Source organism: Schistocerca cancellata, chromosome 1 (assembly GCF_023864275.1).
Source record: "Schistocerca cancellata isolate TAMUIC-IGC-003103 chromosome 1, iqSchCanc2.1, whole genome shotgun sequence".
NCBI lineage: Eukaryota > Metazoa > Arthropoda > Insecta > Orthoptera > Acrididae > Schistocerca > Schistocerca cancellata.
Window position 1 is genome coordinate 559,016,396 of NC_064626.1, and position 20,554 is coordinate 559,036,949.

General features: G+C 43.4%; 1 protein-coding gene across 1 annotated transcript in view; it reads left to right on the forward strand.

Annotated features, from left to right (window-relative positions):
- Window positions 1–20,554, forward strand: part of LOC126180896 (organic cation transporter protein-like) — a 432,242-nt gene that overhangs the window by 149,652 nt on the left and 262,036 nt on the right. Inside the window, exon 2 of the mRNA XM_049924729.1 lies at window positions 1,905–1,958. The gene's annotated coding sequence lies outside the window, so the exon portion shown is untranslated. The remainder of the gene's footprint in view (window positions 1–1,904; window positions 1,959–20,554) is intronic.

The following is a 20,554-nucleotide window of genomic DNA, read 5'->3' on the forward strand; positions in this document are numbered from 1 at the left end:
GGACATCATTAAAACAAAGACGTTTTTAGTTGCAGAGGAATATTTTCACGAAATTCGAATCACCAACTTTCTCCTCCGAATGCCAAAATATTTTGTTGATGCCGACCTATATAGGTAGAAACGATCACCATAGCAAAATAAGGGAAATCAAAGCAGGCACGGAAGGATATAGGTGTTAGTTTTTTCCGCGCGCTGTACGAGATTGGAATAACTTTAAATGTGAACATTTTAGGTTAGGCTTTGCCGTGACTGTTATTGACATTAAATGAAACAACAAGTTTACTGTTACCAGTCCTGAGATGGGAATCATAGAGAACTGTGAAGGTGGTTCGATGAATCCTCTGCCAGGCACTTAAATGTGGGGCCTCGGTCTAATTGTTGGCATCATCCCACTGCGGCTGGACGCGACACTGCATTTGGCCCGTAGACCGCCAGAATTTCACAGAGAATCTACGTGTTATTTAGGCGTTTTCCCCACGAGACTCGTACTGTGCCACCCACTTCAACTTTGGAATAGGTTTCCAGTGACCACGCCATTTCAGTCGCACAGTGTAATGCATCTGTTATCCGTACTGCAGCAGAACTGTGTCCGCGGGAAACCCAGAGCAATGCGGCACTCTTGTTGCGGCATGGTCGTAGCGTGGGACGACATGTCTACCTTTAATTTTGAAGTCCCTGCGTGAAACTGATCGTATGAAAGGCAGATCCCAGACTGAGATTCATTAGTGTAGCTATTATTCCTGACGGCTGAGTCCACAGACGAGGGAAGTAGCTTACAAAACCATCGTCCGCCCGATACTTGAGGCTTTCTCTTAAGCTTGTGTCCCTTTCCAGGTAGAAATCATAGAACAAATAGAGAAGATTCGAAGAAGCACAGCGCAGAGATGCTCATCCAACTTCATCGGTTGACACTACGACAGAACCGTTTATCGAAAGTGTACGTTTCTAGAAGAGTCAACTAACCTATTGCTTCTTCCTTAGTATATCTCGCAAAAAGACCGTAAAGGTAAAATAACAGAGGTAATCGATCACTTACAGTAGGCTTACCAACACTGGTTCTTCCCGCGCACTTTTCATGATTGGAACAGGAAATGGAGAAGTGTGGCTCACGAAGTGCCCGCCCCCACGCGCTACCAGGTGGCTTGCCGTTTCTACAGTCGTCCATACGATACATTTGCGAATATGGGGAATAATACAGAAGGTGGAAGGAGGCAACGCAGTATGCGGATCCACTCACAGCCTTCTGGGTAGATCAATGAATGGCGATTGTCATCTCGTCACTGGCGGCACGTTGTTCCCTTAGCATCCTTCCCTCGACAAAGCAAGCAACTAGTAATGTAAAGAAGTCTTATCTTGATTCCCGCGAGGAAGCACAACGATGTCCCAGCAGTAGTTGCTTATTCGTGTACCAGAGGGAAACACGTTACTAAGGCAAACAACATCACGCTGCAGACCAAGCTTATCTCTTCATGGGTATTTGTCCTTTGCTGCACCACGGAGTTTCTGCAATGATTACAAGTAATGGCTCAGTATTCAGTGCCGCGACAGTGAGCGTAAAAAGAAACAAAAAACAGATGTTCGTCATTGCAACTGACAGTTCAGGTAAAATGGAAATGTCGTGTGGCTAGGGCCTCCCGTCGGGTAGACCGTTCGCCTGGTGCAGGTCTTTCAATTTGACGCCACTGCGGCGACCTGCGCGTCGATGGGGATGAAATGATGATGATTAGGACAACACAACACCCAGTCCCTGAGCGGAGAAAATTTCCGACCCAGCCGGGAATCGAACCCGGGCCCTTAGGAGTGACAGTCTGTCACGCTGACCACTCAGCTACCGGGGCGGACCAGTTCAGGTGACATGTAAAAATTCGCGTGTTTGTCCTGATCAGTGTATTTATCTCTTCCAGGTTCTGGTCTGTGACAGAAGAGCAAGGGTGACTTGCGCTGGACCACTCTCCAACGTAAGTATTTTCTTCCTTAAACAGTTTCATTGCTGGCCTCTGTGGCAATAGGTGCACGCCTCTATCCCTTCCCCACCACTTCCGTCGCGGTTGTATCTTTTAAATGTGCCATTACCTGTGTATATCCCACACTAAGACAAATGTAAAATGTAGTACGAAAAATAAGGACATAAAAGGTAATTGGGTAGCAAATATAATATGCGACGATTGAATTCGACGAGGACTCTGAACATGTAGTAAGAACTGAAAATTTGAAGCAGTGTGGAATGGCCACGCGGTTTGAGGCGCCCTGTCACAGATTGCGCGGCCCCTCCCACCGGAGGTTCGAGTCCTAAGTCGGGCATGGGCATGGGTGTGTGTATTGTTAGCTTAAGTTAGGTTAAGATAGTTTAAGTGGTGTGTAAATCTAGGTACCGATCACCTCAGCAGTTTGGTCCCTTTGGAATTCACGCACGTCACAACACTTTGAAAATTTCTATCAGACATGGACTGAAAACCGGATTCCTGGTTATCGAGAACGGTCGCTGTAAACATCAAGCTATCTGAGCTCGACTCCAGGACTGGCTCAAACTTTCCTCGTCACTGATGTTTCCAACCAACGATTTCCAAACGCTGCAAAGATATGGACTTTGGAAATAGCGCCACTGGAGAACAGAGTCGTTGGATTAGGCCGGTATTATGATGGTGAAGTTCTTTGAAACATCTTTTGCCAAGACTAGGACCGTACTGTAAGTTTTATAAAACATACGATAAAGTAAGAGTCGAAGGACATGAAAGGGAAGCAATGGTTGAGAATGAAGTGAGGTAGGGCTATCCACGATGCTATTGAATGTGTACATTGAGCAAGACGTTAAGAAAACCAAGAATAAATTTGGAGAGAGAGAGTTAAAGCTCAGAGAGAAGAAGTAAACCTTTGAGGTTTACTAATGACATTGTAATTCTGAGACAGCAAAGGATTTGGAAGAGCAGAGCAGTTCACTGCAATGGACAATGTTTTGAAATGAGGTTATTAGAGAAAAATAAACAAAAGTAAAAGAGGAGATTTGAATGTAGTCCGATTAAATCACGAGATATTGAGGGAATTAGATTAGAAAATGAAACCCTCAAAGTAGTAAATAAGTTCTGATATTCGTGTGGCAAAATAATAGACAATGGCCGAAGCAGAGCGGATATAAAATGCAGACAGGCAATAGCAAGAGAACCATTTCTCTAAAAGAGTAATTTGTTATCATATAATGTAAATGTAAGTGCAGGAAACATTATCTGAAGGTAGTTGCCTGCATTGTAGCCTTGTACGGTAAAATAAAAAAAAAATTAAAAATGAAAAAAACGTGCACGATAAGCAGTTCAGTCAAGAACAGAATAGAAGCTTTTGAAATGTGGTGCTACAGCAGAACGCTGAACACTAGATGGGTGGAGCGAGTAACTAATGAGAAGGTACTGTATCAGACTGGGTAAAATGGAACTTCATGGCACACAATGACTAAAAGAAGGGATAGGTTGATGCGACGCACCCAGAGGCATCATGCAGTCGTCATTCTGGTAACTGAGGAAACTGTGAATTGTAGAGGGAGACAAAGGGATGTATATAGTGGGCAGGTTCAAATAGATGTAGCGTGCAGTAGTTATTCGGAGACGATGAGGCTTGCACAGGATAGAGTCACGTGGGCCCTACGTCCAACCAGTCTTGGGAGGTCACCACGTTGGTGCGGGCGTGGAGGGGCCCCATCTCTTTTTTTACCACAACAACAACGTGATAGAAGTACCCCAGTATAACGCCAAAGATAATTATGAAATGTCATTCACAAAAAAAGAGTTGTTTTACAGTGAAATTATGCTGCCACAAGGGATTTGATTGAAATGTACTGAAATGAATGGATGTACACTATGTGATCAAAAGTATCCGGGCACCCCCAAAACCATACGTTTTTCATATTAGGCGCTTTGGTGCTGCCACCGACTGCCAGGTTCTCCATATTAGCGACCTCAGTCGTCATTGGACATCGTGAGAGAGCAGAATGCGGCGCTCCACGGAAGTCACGGACTTCGAACGTGGTCAGGTGATTGGGTGTCACTTGCGTCATACGTCTGTACGCGAGATTTCCACACTCCTAAACATTCCTAGTTTCACTGATCCGATGTGATAGTCAAGTGGAAACGTGAAGGGACACGTACAGCACAAAAGCTTACACGCGGATCTCGCCTGTTGACTGACAGAGACCGCCGACAGTTGAAGAGGGTCGTAATGTGTAACAGGCAGACATCTATCCAGACCATCACACAGGAATTCCAAACTGCATCAGGTTCCACAGCAAGTACTCTGACACTAAGACGGGAGGTGAGAAAACTTGGATTTCATGGTCGAGCGGCTGCTCATAAGTCACATATCACGCTGGTAAATACCAAACGACGTCACCCTTGGTGTGAGGAGCGTAAACACTGGACGATTGAACAGTGGAAAAACGAACGGTGGAGTGACGAATCACGGTACACAATGTGGCGATCCGACGGCAGGGTGTGGGTATGGCGAATGCCCGGTGAACGTCAGCTGCCAGCATGTGTAGTGCCAACAGTAAAATTCGGAGGCGGTGATGTTATGATGTGGTCGTGTTTCTCATGGAGAGGGCTTGCACTCCTTGTTGTTTTAAGTGGCACTATCATAGCACAGGCCTACACTGATGTTTTAAGCACCTTCTTGCTTCCCCCTGTTGAAGAGCAATTCGGGCATGGTGATTCGATCTTTCAACACGATCGAGCACCTATGCATAATGCACGGCCTGTGGCGGAATGGTTACGCTCCTGTGATGTATTGGCCTGCACAGAGTCCTGACCTGAATCTTATAGAACACCTTTGGGATCTTTTGGAACGCCGACTTCGTGCCAGACCTCACAGACTATCAGTATCTCTCCTCAGAGCAACACTCCGTGAAGAATGGTCTGCCATTCCGCAATAAACCTTCCAGCAACTGATTGAACGTATGGCAGCGAGAGTGGAAGCTGTCATCGAGGCTAAATGTGGACGAACACCACACTGAATTCCAACATTACCGATGGAGGGCGCCACAAACTTGTAAGTCACTTTCAGCCAAGTGTCCGGATACTTTTAATCACATAGTGTATATGACTGCTTCTTCATTAATTTCAACTCCTTCAATCCATTCATTTCACTTATGTGCATTGAATTCATTTCACGAAAATGACCAGTCACAACTCTGTGGCAGAGGGACTGAGGCTTAAGAACTCAGAAACTAAGTATAAAAAATTGTAACCACTTCCTTACTTTACTTATAGACATACACTGCATTCGAACTGCTAAAAACAATGATTAGATGCCTTCAATAAAATAAATTAAGTCGCTGCAACCTGTTGGAAAATTATCACTATGTGTTGAATATGTGGTTCGAATAAATCTTAACACAAATAATTCAACACGTCGCCCACAAACGGGGCTGCCCGTAATACCGAACAAATGCCGCTGCAGTCATACTCGACCAGAGAACAATTGCTCACGACTTTCGTTGCGAACGTTGGTATAATGTTAGTGACGCCCACTGGTACCAAACGTGGATGTAGCAGAACGAACTCCTCTACATGAAACGTATTACTCTGAAAACTGTCTTGCGATGTGAACACAAAACGTGAGGCTCGTATTCTTGTTATGTATACTGAAAACACTGCTGACTATCGATTCAAATCTAGTTCCAAATCGTTGCAAAAACCGCTCCATTAGCAATATGTCCGCACCCTACTTCTTACTTAAGCGAACGTGAAGAACATGTGGAGGGACCATCATTTAGTTGCACAGACTTTCATTTCGTGCTTAACTCAAATTTTTCATTTTGCATTCTTCCGTGTAAGCACCGAACAGGCGGCGAAGACGCCTCGCTAAGTAACTTCAGGTACTGCAGAGCGGTGACGTAATCTCAGCTCGTAGCCGCATGCCTCGGTCGTAATTCCATTTACAGCCATTCGCTTTCCAGGAGATTTCAAAAGCTGTTCGGAAAACACAAAGCAACATTCCATCAGATAACAGAAAGACAGCACATAAACCAGAATCATTGCTACACAGCTATCTGCTCCGGGACGGACTTTGAGTAGTCGCAGGGACATTATTCCACTGGATTCTTACAGCGAATCATCAATGCTCTGTTACGTCAGACGCCCATTAGTCGATTGGAAGTGACTCCATTCGATCTGAGAGTGTGTAAGCTCTCTTACCTGTTAGAAACTCTATCATACCGGCTTCCTTAAGTTTCTGACCAAGAGTTTGTACTTTACGCTTATCGGACTTAATTTGGAGCTGGGAAATTACTATAGTTTGTGTGCAGCAATAATTGAACATCGCGTGTTTTGATCCTGTTGTGCAAGTTTTCGTTGCTGCTTAACTTTAGTATACATAACACGACCATCTCTCGTAACAGAGGTGATAAATGAAAGTTACTAAAAACATTGGTTCAAATGGCTCTGAGCACTATGCGACTTAACTTCTGAGGTCATCAGTCGTCTAGAACTTAGAACTAATTAAACCTAACTAACCTAAGGACATCACACACATCCATGCCCGAGGCAGTATTCGAACCTGCGGCCATAGCGGTCGCTCGGTTCCAGACTGTAGCGCCTAGAACCGCACGGCCACTGCGGCCGGCTCACTCTAGGGGAAAACGGGAGGATTATTTCGATGGTGTATTCCTTGTTTTGACTTTCTCTCTGATTGTTTTTGGTCATTTCCCCTGCTTAATGTTGTTCGTAGATTTCGAACTGTGCAGGTAAGACTTCACCTTTGCTTCCCACTCTACAGTTACGGTACGTACGATTATGAGTGGCACCTGAAAAATACTAGCAAAAGTAATGTCCGCGAACGATTTCCAACTGCAGGCGCCTTTCAAATGTGTTGCCTGAAAACAGCAATTTCTTCTTTACAGCAGCTCCGAAATTACAAGTTCATACTAGGAAGGAAAATAGTGCGCCTATTAACGCTCTCAGCACACCTTTTCGTAACAACTGGACTGTGCTGTCGAGTTAATAATTTTGCGTTCGCTACGATCGAGTCCTTTACACTCCGTAACTGATTTAAGTAGACTACTAGAAATGTTCCCTCCTTCAGCGCTCGCAACGCTACTTTTTACGTAACGCGTAAAAGCCGCCTGGCAGTTGTCGTCGGTAAAATTTAATCATGAAAGTCGTTCACCGTACGTGGATACCAGCGAAATCTCATAGTCTAATTCATCAGTTCATCGTACTCAAAACACTCCACTTGCCACGAGCTATGTACCACAGATGACTTTACGGGAGACAGCCAATAAAGAGGACGCACCAACTCCTTCATCGCTCTAATTACGAAGTTCCGTACAAATCAACCCGAAGTGTTTTCGAAGCACAACAGATCCAAGACAGAACGCGGAAAGACGTGGGGACAGTGCCGTGGAACATGCTCGACGTAGCATCCTCACTTTTGTAGTCCCGTCTTCCTCAGTTGCGTTTAATATTACGGTGTATTGATAATTATTACTTTATGGACCGAGTAACAGCAACTGATTGAAACACAATTTTAGTGCCAAATCCGTTTCGCCTTTATTTTCTGCAAGGCATCTTCAGTGGCAGGCTGCGTGAACGATTCCTACATATTACGCTCCTGTCGCATTTTTGGTGTTGTTGTTCTTCTTCTAAATGCCAATTTTCGGTTTTTCCCCCCACATTTCACAGAAATATGACCTTGACACTTGCTTCGATGCAGTTGCATCGAAAGAAGTGTCAAGTTCGTAGTGCTGTGAAATGTGGGAAAAAAAACTGCAGATTGGCGTTTAGAAAAAGAAGAACAACATCAAAAATGCGACAGAAGCGTAATACGTAGGAAGTCGTCCACGTAACCTGCCCCTGAAGGTGCCTTGCAGAAAATAAAGGCGAAATGCGTATGGCATTAAAATTGTGTTTCATTCACTTGCTCGACGTAGCAAGTTGCCTGGCGATGCATAGGGGCCGATTTCGTGCGCTGCCGCGGAGGGCGTCTAACTCACCCTCTTCTGAACAGCTCGTGAACGCAGTTGCCTCTATCAGTCGTACCCCTCCTAATCTTTATAACCGGTCCTTGCATTCCGTTTAAGAATTTTTCACTGAAAGGGGTTCGTTTCCTGAGTGAAGCACAGTAAAATGTATCACCCTACGTAATAAGATAAAAATAATAGAATTTTTCAGAGACATGGAGCGAACGCCTGCATGCTTTGAGTGATAACTTAAGATGTCGATACTGGCTGAAATATTTAAGTCATAATGGTCAAAAGCCATAGGTCATCGTTAACCTCTTGTCTGTACAACATACTAAAATTTCAAAATTGTCAGTTCGTATCAAAAGGGAGTTAATTTACACAGATTATATCAAAGTGTGTGTACCACTAGTGTTTATTGAATTTACTCATTTCCAATTATACACAAACCTGACTTCGTAGCCGAGATCGCTAACGCATGCTTGTGCGATGGCGCTTGTCTTGGAGATACGCCAGTTCGAATCTTAGTGGTGGGAAATTTTCAGTGACACTATCTGGCTGGCAAGGAGAGGAGAAACGGGGGCGTATAGTTCCTGATCACCAGACTTTGCACCAATGTTCTGGATTAAATTCCGAACCTCTCCGCTTTGTCCCCTTTGATGGCGATCCGTCTGTCGGACGGGGGCGTTGACCTCGGCGGCTCCTTGGCACTATTTGAGAGGAGTGGTCTATGTGCCGGCACCGGGTTTCACCCAATCTGTTCCGTTCACTCATAACAAACACGAACCCAACACTACACCGCACAGTCACTCTGCACAGTTATCGACACGATGGATAGGAGACGGCAGTAGGAAACAGCCTCCACGTGGATCTTTCCTAGAACGGCGATACAAGATTCCTGCATCTGCTTCCCTGAATACAAGGAGAGGTAAAGCTACTGACAGTAAATTTTACATCAAAGTACGTGTTTTTTGTACCAACTTTCAACTTTCTATCTCAGTTTCTGGTCGATCATACAAAACACCATGAAAGATATAACAACTTTTAAAATGAAAGTTCCTGGCAGATTAAAACTGTGTGCCGGACTGAGACTCGAACTCGGGACCTGCAGAGTGAAAATCTCATTCTGGAAACTTCTAAAATCCTTACTTCACCCTTGCGAAATTGAGTAAAGCGTTATCTCTATTCAAGTACGACAGCTTAATGTTAAGAAGGTTATATAAAAACAGATATTACTAATTTAAGATGACTGCACAAGGATCGCAACATAACGTCACGCAGTTGCACTAGGAGCGAACGGCACTGGGGTACCTGCTCTCGTGACTTAAGTCTTCTGGCGACGCGGACCGAGCGCCTTAAAAATGGCTGCGAGTAAGCACCACTGCAACCGTCACGCGCAAAAAATATTATTATTAGCTTTTATTTTAATGTTCGCAGCCGGCCGGTGTGGCCGTGCGGTTCTAGGCGCTTCAGTCTGGAACCGCGTGTCCGCTACGGTCGCAGGTTTGATTCCTGCCTCGGGCATGGATGTGTGTGATGTCCTTAGCTTAGTTAGGTTTAAGTAGTTCTGAGTTCTAAGGGACTGATGACCACAGATGTTAACTCCCATAGTGCTCAGAGCCATTTGAACCATTAATGTTCGCAGCTGTTTGAAATCTAATTTACTACAGTTTCTTGGACTCTTCGCTGCACTGCTGTAACAACTTTTGGTTAGCTGACCAGTCCATAGTTTAATTATTCCTCTTTAAAGTTATTTATTGTGCTGGTTATATCTGTTTAATTATCACAAAATATAACTAAAAAATTATTTATTTCCAATAAAACCAATTATTTGCTGAGCAATTGAAAGCCAGAAGTTTCAGCAAACACACTCGAAATTTTAAGAGCGCCAGCATGGTCCTTACCTCCTCCTTCCGAGTCCCCCAATCGAGAGCGTTTTTCAGTGAGGCACACGCGCTAGCCGGCCGGTGTGGCCGTGCGGTTCTGGGCGCTACAGTCTGGAACCGCGCTACCGCTACGGTCGCAGGTTCGAATCCTGCCTCGGGCATGGATGTGTGTGATGTCCTTAGGTTAGTTAGGTTTAAGTAGTTCTAAGTTCTAGGGGACTGATGACCTTAGAAGTTAAGTCCCATAGTGCTCAGAGCCATTTGAACCATTTTTAATGTTCTCTGTGCACCTAGTGTTGGGCCTGTTTGTCCCAGGTAGAACATAGAGCATTCCTGACAGTTACATTGCATATTCCACAGTCTGAATATGGATCGTGATTACAGTTTATATTGTGTGTTAGTTTTTGTTGTAGTTTATTAGATGTAGAAAACCCAATTTTTACTTTGTGATTTTTGAAAATATTTGTAATCTTCTGTCATACATTGTCAATGTATGGGACACTAAGTATACATTTGCTTTTCTCTTGTGGTGCAGTGATATAATGGAAATACCGTAAGTCCCTCTCTTAAGAGTTGTACTTTCCCGGTACGTCCTTAATCTCTCATCATGCCTGATCTCTTTCATGCAGAGGCATGTACAAACCACATCTCTAGTAGGGGATGAGCCGGATGCTTCAGGCTCGGTTAGGGCAGCGAGTAGGACATCGGGCATCGTTTCCAAACCTCAACGGTGGGAAAGTGGTTTCACCTTTTCCCAGAGCCAGCTATATCGTTATCGCCAAGAAGACGCACCGTGTAGCAGTCTAAAGCAGTTATAACACCCTTCGGCTTCCGAAAGTACTATTATTAGGGCAATCGTACTTCTCCACGAAAGGCAAGGATGATGTAAGCGTTCCAATTTGCAGGCTAGACAACCATGCATTGTTTACGATATCTGAGTGAACACCAGGTGTAACAACTATACATAAAGTTCGATTTTTTTGTCTTTTGAATTATCTCGCCTGCGATTGTCGAGCACGTCCCCGACAGCGTTGACTACAACCTCAAACTTGAACATAGTCAATGAAACGACCAGCAGACGTTTCCCTGATTTGCTTGACAGCAGTTGTAAATTGTCTACAGGTGAAGAGATTTTGCTCATTTTTAGGGATCGCAGGAAGGACTGCAAATGAATCGTATGTTGCGGACGTATAGTGATGTAGAAGCACTATGACCTGGTCTCATAATGTTCCCCAAGAACGCGTCATTATATGCTCAAAAATAATTGAATGTACAATTAAAGCTGACAAAATAACATTAAATACCGAACAGAATAGGCTACTCATGGTCAGTTGCTACTCATGTACCTGCAGCATCGTCCTATTTGCATTGTGCGCAAACTTCGGCAGGATAATATCCCTGTGTAGCGAACCTTACGCCATATCTGTCAGTTTTTTAAATTTATTTATTACTTAGTCGGGTGTCTAAGGACCACGATAAGCTTATAGCCACTATGGCAATTGTTCTGTTTTCGTTTGATCCAAACGTTTTTCATAAATGCTCTTGTGTTTAGCACGGCGTTCGTCCGATCGTGTGGTATCAGTCGTTCGTTTCTCGTCTTGGAAACCCCCAAACGTCTCTACTGCTCTTCCGAAGATGTTTCGGGTTTTTATCTTTTCTGGCTGTATACCATTTTCTCTAGATCTTTTTAAGTTCATGTACCACTATATTCTTGTTTCGATTTAAAATTAAAGATGTTGAAGAAGCGTTTCGTCCACTTGGCGTCATTCATTCTTCTTACGTGGCCATAAAACAAAACTCTGTGTTTGTGCATTGTGTCTTTATTTCTTCCTAGTCCGCAAGATAATTATTTCTTGCTTCAATTTTTTATGTAGATCTCCTTTTTATAATTTCAACCCAGTACAATGTATAAATGTCTCTATCTTTTCCTTCTATTTTTGCTAGTAAATATTTCTCTGAGAAGATTAGGAACCTAGACACATACGTATAGACACACTTATTTAAAACAGATAGGCATTGTTTTTGATGGAAATACATTTTTTGTTTTAAATGTTTCCTGTGATTTGGAAAGCAATTTTTATTTTTCTCAAAAGCTCTCAGGGCTTCTTTTTTTCTAGCGCATGTCAGCAATCCATTCGCTCACACATTTGTTTTTATTCACGAGTTTTCTTGTTCCATAACTGGTGCTTAACTGAATAGTGTTGTTCGTGACACTTCTCATTGAGTTACATTAAAATAAAAATTCGGAGAAAGATCAATGCCACGTGCATAGATTGCTGTGAAACCTGTATTAAGATAATTGAGCCCGCTTCCATAGCTAAGTGGTCAGCGTGTCTTGATGGTAAACGGAGGGCCCCGGTTGCATTCCTGGTTGATACTATTGTCTTCACCCCGGAGACTGGTTTGATGCAGCTTTCCACGCTACTCTGTCCTCTGCAAACCTCCCCATCTCAGAATAACTAGTACAGCCTACATCCTTGTGAATCTGCGTAGTGTGTTCATCTCTTGGTCTCCTTTCACAATTTTTACCCTCTCCTCCCCCGATTTCCCTCCAGTACTAAACTGGTGATCCCTTGATGTCTCAGAATGTGTCCTGTCAACCGATCAATTCTTCTAGTTAGGTTGTGACACAAATTTCTTCCCCCCCCCCCAGTTCTTTCAGTACCTTCTCATTACTTACTCATCTAATCTTCAGCATTCTTCTGTAGCATCACGTTTCAAAAGCTTCTTATCTAAACCATTTATCGCTCATGTTTCGCTTCCATGTACGACTACACTCCACACAAATAGTTTCAAAAAAGACTTCCTACCACTTAAATCTATAAAATTTCTATTCTTAAGAAACGCTTTTCTTGCCATTGCCAGTCTACGTTTTACACCCTCTCTACTCTGACCATCATCAGTTATTTTACTGCCCAAATAACGAAACTCACCTATTACTATAAGTGCCTCGTTTCCTAATCTATTTCTCTCAGCATCGCCTGATTGAATTCGAGTATGTTCCGTTATCATCTTTTATCTTCCTTTCAAGACCCTGTCCATTCTGCACAACTTCCTCTTCAAAGTCCTTTGCTGTCGCTAACAGAATTACAGTGTTATCGCCATATCTCAAAGTTTTTACTTCTTCTCCCTGAAATTGAATTCCTACTCCAAATTATTACTTAGTTTTCCTTTACTGCTTGCTCAGTGTACTGATTCAGTGTCATCGGGGATAGGCTACAACCCTGTCTCACCCTCTTCTCAGCCACTGCTTCCTTTCATGCCCCTCAACACTCATAACTATCATCTGGTTTCTGTACAATTCGTAAATGACCTTTCGCTCCCTGTATTTTAACAATGTTACGTTCAGAATTTCAAAGAGAGTTTTCCAGTCAACATTGCCAAAATCGAATTTTTGGTACTGCTAGGGATTTTTCCCTGGTAGGAGGTTGCAGCGGGGAGCGCTCAGCCACGTGAAGCCAATCTAGGAGCTTCTTGAATGAGAAATAGTGGCTCCGTGATCCGAAAAGCTGACAGCCGCTGGAAGTGCGGCGTGCTGACCCGCGCCCCTCCATACTGCTTCCAAATATGGCAGAGGATGACACGACGATCGGTCGCCTTCTTGTGGTCCTCTCGGCCTGATCGCGAAATTACTTTTTCCGTGAAGACTGTTGTTTGTAGTTCTGGAATGTACGGAATACAATACTGGAGGTATCTCTAGAGACAGTTTGGAGTAGTATGTCCTTAAAGTTCAATAAAATCTGTGTGAACATTAGGCGTAACTATAAAAAGTTGTCAAGTGCGTACAAACAAATGATACAAAAGAATCAGATACTATACAGCAGAGAAGATGGAGAACGGGTGGCACTGTCACTTTTCTCGTTAATATTGCATTCCTGACTGGGACACTGGAGAAAACTGCACGTTTACGCTCTTACAGTATTTTGTGGGGTTCCATACCTCAATCGTTAAAGTCGGAACCGTTATAGGATCACTTTGTCGTCTGTCTGTCAAGAACACTGTCTCTCAAGAACGGATGGAGGTATCAAGTTGAAATTTATGTCAAATACTAGGTTCTGCAGCCCCTTGGCTGTGTAAAATATTTAAGCTTCTAAGGCAATGCAGTCAAAAGATAGCCATTTACGTCATATACTTTGACACTCGCAAAGTACTTATAAAAATCTATAGATGGTGTATCTATATCACGGTTCCCCAAAATGTGTTCCACGAAACACTGGTGTTCCGCGGGAAGTGAATAAGTACTTCTCGAAAAACTACTAATAACATGGAGTTCTTTTTTTTACAATATTTTGACGAAACTTTTTTTAATTGTAATAAGAGTTCTCTGTTGTAAGTATGATTTAAATTTGAAGTAATCACTGAACAAAAGAAATTTTTCTCTTTTTTTAAAATTTTATTAACCTTCAAAATAAAGGTGTTCCGTCAAAGGATAAGTTTGCAAACCCCTGTAAGGAGCCCACAAAACACGAATCCTGCTCGCACTTGTCCGGTACTTTTCAAATAGGAGGTACGTACATCTAGAGGCCTCTTCCCTACGCCGCGCTGTTGTTCACTGTTTCTATTTTGCTTCTTTTCCCACAGTTCAGTGCACCTTCTTCTTGTTTTCATGCTTGATCTGTGTTCAACTTTTGACGGACTATCCACTAGGCCATTTTGCGACTAAATCTGACGGGGTTGCGATGAGGAGTTTCTGTTGTAAGAGTTCTGATTGACTCTCAAGTCTGAGTCTCTCAAGTCTGAGTCAACGTTCTACGGCAGTGCAAAGTATTGGTCAATAACAAATTTTCTCATAAAATACGGAAGCAACATTATTTTACGGCGCCAGCGTTTCATCTGGACGTGAATACTGCTGTCAGGAATGTTATGCGCTTCACGTTATCAGGACTGACAAGGCCGGACAAGTTGATCGAGCTATGCTGTAATTAACTTAAGCGCTCTGGGAAAAATTGCCATTTGCATTATCTGCAGATTGACACAAAGCCGCTTTCACGTCGTTTGAGGACAGTTGTCGCTTAACTTGTCAACGATGATATGGAGAATGTCCTGTGGTAGATATGTGAGAATCGCAGATCGCCTGACAACCCATATTATGCCTTAACTGTCGATTAGCTATCACCCCAGGTGTTGTGAAACCTGCGCTACGCTCCTCCACACCCACGTTTCCTCATCATCACCAGCTTTTTTGAGGACAGCTTCAGCTGGGCTCGTTACATGCAGAGCGCCAGCAGCATCCTCACGAATATTGTGAAGAAAAACCGATCGATGATAACTATCACGACGTTCTAATAGAGTGAGTTGGAGAAGGACACTGCCAGTCCGATACAGTAAGATCGACACGGGTTTGTGGTGCCAGACATTGTGCTTGTACAACATTCCTGCAACTGATTCCACTTCAGCTGTCAGCGATTCAGGCTATGTGAGCTGACCAGTGGGTGAGCAGGCAGTGACGTATTGTTTTTCTTGTACATTGAATACTGTCCAACTCTGCCATTTTTTGAGAATTTCCCTGTGCTGTGTGCAGAGTGAGAATTATGTATTCTGGAACAATTTCGGACGTAGTCAAGAGCACACATTGAGTTCCATTATATAGAGTCCGTAAGTTTCTGGACGTTGCAATAGGAAAACAGGGATCACACACAATCAACTTAAGCATAAAGAATCAGCAATGAGATAGAGGATTCAACAAATAAACAAAAACACTGCTTTATCGTTATGACTAACATAAACAGTCGTCACTTGACAAAACAAGAGACAATCGCAGCCTGTGTTCACGCAGACAACTAGGCGTAGTATGTGATAAGACTGCGGTTCTGATGTCATCCAGTGCAAACACTACTACTACTACTACTACTACTACTACTACTACCACGGCACGGAGAACGGGACGGATGCTAATCGTGAGTGAATCTCCAAAACCTACATCTACTTCTATACTCCCCAAGCCGCCTTACGATGTATGCCAGAGGGTACTTCCGGACCACTGTCCTTTATCCCCTCTTTCCTCTTCCATTTACCAATGCATCGTCGGAAAAAAAACCATTGCCAGTAAAGTTCACATCTAATGTCTCTGATGTTCTTGTGATCATTTCTTTAAACATTTGCGGGAGGAGGTAATATGTTGTTCGACTCTTCTTTCAACGTACGCTCTCGGAACTGAAATACTAAACGACCTCTTGATGCACAACGTCTGTCTTGCAGCGTCTACCACTGTCCTGCGGAGTAAACGGCCCCATTACGAAACGCGCCGCTCTTCAATGAGTCTTTCTATCTCTTCTATTAATCCTACTTGGTAAGGTTCCCAGACTCTTGAACAATGTTCAAGAGTCTATCGAACTACTGTTTTCTGAACACTTCTTCTGAGGACGAATTACCTTTCCTATAGATTATTCTAGTGAATCTCAGCCTAATAGTTGACGCTTCACACGTTGGAGCTGGTTTCATCAAATCAGAGCGCTGAAAGTCACGCCCGAACCGTTCACCGCTGTCGGATTGCCATAACAATTGGTCATTTCACTTCCAATTCCTTGTCCGGCTATCTCCCTTGTTGTGTTTGGATCCCGAATCTTCGGTCTGGTCCATTTATTTCGTATTTCATCACACTTCATAACCATCACACACACGCACACAATGCTAACGAAACACACCGAAAAGCATTGTTCTTGTGAAACACAACTAGTTCTTTATTCGCATAAAGTGTTGAGTGCTACTGACAAGATATATCAGATTGATACCGTATTTCTGGATTTCCGGAAGACTTTTGACACTGTACTACACGATCAGCTTGCAGTGAAATTGCGTGCTTATTGAATATCGTCTCAGCTATATGATTGGATTTGTGATTTCGTGTCAGAAAGGTCACAGTTCCTAGTAATTGACAGAAAGTCATCAAGTAAAACAAGTGATTTCTGGCGTTCCCAAAAGTAGTGTTATAGGCCCTTTGCGGTTCCTTATCTACATAAACGATTTGGGAGACAATCTGAGCAGCCGTCTTGCGTTGTTTTCAGATGACGCTGTCGTTTATCGACTAATAAACTCATCAGAAGATCAATACAAATCGCAAAACGATTTAGAAAAGATATCTCAGTGGTGCGAAAATTGGCAGTTGACCCTAAATAAAGAAAAGTGTGAGGTCATCCACATGAGTGTTAAAAGAAATCCGTTAAACTTCGGTTACACGATAAATCAATCAAATCTAAAGGCCTTGAATTCAACTAAATACCTATGAACTATAATTACGAAATATTTAAATTGGAAGGAAATCATAGCAAATGTTGTGGGAAAGGCTAACCAATGATTGCGTTTTATTGGCAGGATACTTCAAAAATGTAACAGACCTGCTAAGAAGACTGCCTACACTACGCTTGTCCGTCCTCTTTCAGAACACTGCTGCGCAGTGTGGGATCCTTACCAGATAGGACTGACGAAGTGCATCGAAAAAGTTCAAAGAAAGGCAGCACGTTTTGTATTATCGCGAAATATGGGAGAGAGTGTCACAGAAATTATACACGATTTGGGCTGGACATAATTAAAGGAAAGGCCTTTTTCGTTGCGACGGAATCTTCTCACGAAATTCCAATCACTAGCTTTCTCCTACGAATGCGAAAATATTTTGTTGACACCGACCTACATAGGGAGAAGCGATCACCACGATAAAGTAATGGAAATCGGAGCTCATACGGAAAGATAAAGGCGTTCGTTCCTTCCGCGCGCTATACGAGATTGCAATAATAGAGAATTGTAATGGTGGTTCGATGAACCCTCTGCCAGGAACTTAAATGTGATTTGCAGAGTATCCATGTAGATGTAGATGTTTCATACACAGCACTAATTACACACAACTGTGTCCTTCCACACAAAACGCGATTCACCGTCACATATACAGTTATTATGATGATCGAGATCGGCATACATTAGATAAGCATGACATTACACGAAGCCAAACTTTTGATAGCTACAATGTATAGTTGCGACTGCGGTACCAGACTCACATATCTAACAAATTAACGTAGGGTAGTGCTGTAGCGCACTGGTTAACGCATGAACCTGCATGTAGGTCTTAGCTCCGAATTTCGCCAAATAAACGAAATTTTTTAAATTTGTAAATGTTATCAAAAGACTTTTGTTTTTATTTTTATTCGATTAATTGGTTTAAATGTATTTTTTAATTTGCAATACTGTTCTGCGTCATTTTTATCATCGAATTGTCTTTTTTATTCGCTCATATTTGTCTTCGCATCATTCCTTTTTCGTTTGGAATCTGGCTGCATCGCCTATAATACTCGTAAACTGCGACGAAGTGCGAACCAGGACGGCTCATCGGTTGGTAACGCGGCAGCTCGTGTAGCCAGTGTGAGGATACTTTCAGGTAAACAGTAATAGCGATAAATTACAGCTTGGTTCTAGCGCTGCAACTGAAATTTTCCTATCGTCAGTTTGCTTGTAGAGGTTAGCTTTAATCGCCGTGAACAAGCTATTTTAGAATGAGATTTTCACTCTGCAGCGGAGTGTGCGCTGATATGAATCTTCCTGGCAGATTAAAAGTGTGTGTCAGACCGAGACTCGAACTCGGGACCTTTGCCTTTCCGGGCAAGTGCTCTACCATCTTTTTTTTGTTAATCTCATTTTGTTCGCTATTTTTCGTTGCATCAGCTCGGGGCGGACGTCGTAAGACATCGATTGAAGTTCGTTGTTGATCGGTTAACTCAGTTTTTTTTTATTACAGAGGGCACGTAACCCTCTGACCGAACACGCTGAGCTACCGTGCCGGCACCATCTGAGCTACCGAAGCACGACTCACGCCCGGTACTCACAGCTCCCGAGTTCGAGTCTCGGTCGGGCACACAGTTTTAATCTGCCAGGAAGTTTCAAGCTATTTTAGTATTGCCGCTGATTTTTGACCACCGTTTTCTCTGATACATTGCACATCGTGAGGTTGTGGTTACGATAGGACACGAGTTTATACTCAGGGTTACAATGCGCGTCGTGTGCCGCAGTTCAGCCATCGGTCACTAAATATCAGCTGTCGACAGAGCATCTCGCTCTCCGACATAACTCGCGGCGGCCACTACCAACATTGTTCCCTGTTACGCGGTAACTGTTTGTGAAGCGACCAGCCGTGTTTATGCGTCGCCTAGAACCGAACGGTAGCCGACAGCCGATGCTGCTACACTCACGTGAACTGTCAAGATATTTTAATCGGACTATAGTCATTCCCTCTAGATCACTCGGGGTAGTAACTCCTAGGTGTTTTACGGTAGCTACAGTATCAGCGAATTTGTCGTCAATAGTGTAAAGAAACAGTAGTGGATTACTTCGTTTGCTTATGCGCAATGAGTTACATCCAGAGCCAAGCGCCGCCCTCTGCATCCACTGATACTCTGCAGGCCTTCCTACATTTCCCGCAGTGCTGTGGCGTTGCAACATGCCTACAGACAGCGGCGTCATCGGCAAAGTAACAAAGTACGCGTTTACGGAAGAACAGAACAGTCGTCGTTTTTAGTCGGAAGACTTCATCACAAGCGAAAGTAACATCCGGTGTACCTCACGGAAAAGTGGTAGGACCGCTGATACTCGCGATACGTACACACAGTCAGGCAGACACGTTTTTACCTCTCCGACGTCATCTACAGGTGACGCAATTGTCCACAAGCGGGGCGTAGGGGGGGGGGGGGAGGGGGGTGGTTCAGGTTGTTACATAAACTATTAGAGGAAAATATGAACGTAAGTGTTGGTGCAACGATGGAAACTGGACCTCTAGATAAATAAATGTAATGTGTTGTAATGAGCACGGGTATATGTCTATATCGCTGGCGTCAGTTCTACGCAGAATTAAAGAACATGTTTTATCCTCTGGCCTGATGAGGTTTTCGGAAAATGAAAACCTCCTCTCTTAAAAAAATCTAAATGGATTCGGCAAACAGAAATATTTCGAAACTCAGCTCCCTCTTTTCGTCCATTAGCGCCGTAGATAAGGCCCGCCAGAATGATGGCCGTATCCATTTGGCATTCGATTCAGTTCCGCACTGCCGTTTAGTGAATGCAGTAAGAGCCTACAGAGTATCGAACTAGATTTGAGAGTGGATTCAGAACTTCCTTCTTAATGGGCCGAAACGGTTAGATATAAAGGTAATTTTGAGTATATCTCAAGGGTGTGTGCTGTAGGGCTGCTATATTTAACACAGTCACATCGGAATTTCAGAGAGGACGTTAGCAGAAAATACTGCTGTCTATAGGAAAGATAAAAGCCAGAAGAATGTATCGAAATGCAGGAAGACCTGCAGAGAATCGACGGTAGAACTGAGACTAGCAGTTCACACTCAACGTAAATAAATGCACCCTAAGACAAAAGAAAAAGAAGACGCACCACGAACGAATTGTCGGAATGGAACGAAAATCGGTAGATGTATGTACATGTACAAACAAGCAAATGATTACAATTTCGGAATAATTGGATGATTTAGGCCTATTCGATAGAAACAGCTGCGCAAATTGAGCAAGTCAATAATGCGTTGGTCCTTACGCAAGCAGTTATTCGGCTTAGCCCTGACTGGTAGAGTTGCTGGATGTTCTCCTGGGGGATGTCGTGCAAATTCTGACCAATTGGTGCGTTACATCGTCAAAGTACCCAGGTCGTTGGAGTACCCCACTCATAATGCTCCTAACGAACTAAGGTATTATTTGGCCTGGAACCTCATTGACTGTAGTGCAATTGTCTTCAGTGATGAGTTCC